This window comes from Triticum aestivum, chromosome 2A (assembly GCF_018294505.1).
Source record: "Triticum aestivum cultivar Chinese Spring chromosome 2A, IWGSC CS RefSeq v2.1, whole genome shotgun sequence".
In the NCBI taxonomy this organism is placed as follows: Eukaryota; Viridiplantae; Streptophyta; class Magnoliopsida; order Poales; family Poaceae; genus Triticum; species Triticum aestivum.
The window spans coordinates 615,476,558-615,478,716 of record NC_057797.1 but is presented as its reverse complement, the minus strand read 5'-3'; the positions used below and the strand labels follow the sequence as shown (position 1 = coordinate 615,478,716).

General features: G+C 42.5%; 1 long non-coding RNA gene across 2 annotated transcripts in view; it reads right to left on the bottom strand.

Moving 5' to 3' along the window:
• Positions 1 to 660: 660 nt before the first annotated feature.
• Positions 661 to 2,159, bottom strand: part of LOC123189774 (uncharacterized) — a 2,861-nt gene continuing 1,362 nt past the window's right edge. Inside the window, exons 1-3 of one of the 2 annotated variants that reach the window (XR_006495984.1) lie at positions 1,294 to 2,153; positions 870 to 932; positions 661 to 769 (exon numbers count right to left, since the gene is read on the bottom strand). This is a non-coding gene — a long non-coding RNA (uncharacterized lncRNA). Of the gene's footprint in view, positions 770 to 869; positions 933 to 1,293; positions 2,154 to 2,159 lie in introns of those variants that run through there. The other variant, XR_006495985.1, reaches the window with a different exon arrangement.

Here is a 2,159-nt window from a genome sequence, read left to right as displayed (position 1 = left end):
GGTGACGGCGGATGCTGGTGTTGCAAGGATGACGAATACCCTAGCCAGGTCGTTTGCATCAGCTTTTTTCATCTCAAAGATGTATCTCATGTTGATCCATGTACGCTCGAGGCTTCTTACGAATTTTAATTCAATGACGTATATAAATTGGTATGATGGGACATAACAAAGCGAGATGGTACTTTTGATAGCAGTTCAAATCAGTTTTCTGTACACAATAATGGGCTAGCTCTGTTCGATGCCATCGAGGACCTAACAGAAGTAGGGAGTACGATCAGCGGAAGTTTTTGCCTCCTCTCTTGATTGACTGGGCCGGCTCCCATCGTGTCTCGTCTGGATTCTACAGGCTGTGGCCCAGGTGGGCGACGGGTGACCCAATGCCTACCAAAGAGAAAAGAAGGGGAAAACGGACGGACGAACCAAGCGATTTTTTAGTACCACCTCACGTATATATTTAAATTCAAAGTAAAAGCGTAAATTCACGGGAAGAAGCGTATTGTGACGGTGAACCCACGGAGTCAATCCGTGCTTTATTATTACTAGCAAAAGAGCCCGTGCGTTGCAACGGGACACAAATTTTAATAACTTATTAATTCCTCTAGAAAGGATGAACAGGTTAACTATGCATCCTTTGAATAGTAATGCTTAATTTGTGTGATGCTTGAATTGGATGGTGAACAACAAAAACTCACCTCATCTCTCATTTTTCCTAATGTCTATCCTCTGCTAGTTTCATGAAGATGACTTCTTCGAATACTCTACATAGTACCTGTAGAAAGCAAATAATATGATTAGTTTTGGAGAACAATAGTTGGGTAAATAAAATATGATGCTATTCTTTTCATTAGTGATGTGCCAGTGGAAAGTACCCATATGCATGTCTTCACTCTTAACAATCTCATGCCACGATTGCATCCGCGATCTAGGGAGAACTTTTCTCAGATAATGGGGAAAAAGATCAAACTATCAGATAAGATTTATTTTTCTCTCCGATGAATTTTTCGTAATAACGAAAAAACTATCATAAGATCTCTTTTCCTGGTCTGATCATTTTTTGTAATAATGAAGCAACTATCAACTATTGGATGAAATGAATTACCCAAAAATATAGGGAGAATTATTGGAGTGAAGCTATAAGAAATTAATAAAATCATCCAGTAAGTTAGTCCACATGAAATCAATGAACATACTTCTCATGCCGCTGGCAGATTACCTTTGATAAACTGTAAGCAGATAGTTATAGTTTTCTTGTCAAAAAAGGCAAACAAAATCCATCAGAAGACGTTAACTTACCATGCAATTGTATGTTTGTGTATCTTGTCGACAGAAGGTCTTAGCAACTGTCAAGTTTGGCAACTAAGAAGTGCCAAGTAATTTAGTTCATAATTATGAACTCTGACAGGTAGCAACAACAAGGTATTCCAGCGTTATTCCCTTTCGAATATGACGTTGTCGCCATCCCTTCCATCCGTCCTCTGATCTCTTTCTCCCTGGTGATCAACATTATTAGAATTCAGAATAGGACCAGCAGTTTCATACTTTACGGAACCTAAAAAACCATCGAGCGACCAGAGGCACAGCCACACACGCACACACGCGGATTCCATCGCCATCAATTTTCTTGAATGGATAGATAGATAGTGCACTACATCATCCAATACTAAAAAGTATTAGTGGTTTTCCGCTCTTCCTTGTTGAAGCCTTGTCTGAAGTACATCTAGCCCCCATCAACTCAAAGGGAAACAAAAGAAGAATTCAGAGATTGCTGCTATCGATCACAGTCATGGCTCTTCACAAGCTTCTGCCTGTCTCTGTGCAGCCGCCCTGTAGAGCTACTCCACTGCGGCCGCGCACTCCGACGGCGGTGCAGCGAGGGCAAAGGCCAAGCCGGTTGTCTACCTCAGCCGCTGGGATGCTCGGGCTATCGTTGGCGCTGGGGCTGCACACGCGCGCCAGCAGCTCGCAAAACATCCGCCTCGACAAGCTCAAGTTGAGATCATGGGCTCGTGGCCGAGGTTGCAGATTCTCCAAGAGAGTTAGAACACAAAAAACTACCGTATTTGACATTGCAATAGAATCGAAAGGGTTCAGTGATGTGCGCATTTCTCACTGCTCTCTATCTCTCTGCTCTCTCTCTCTCTCTCTCTCTCTCTCTCTCT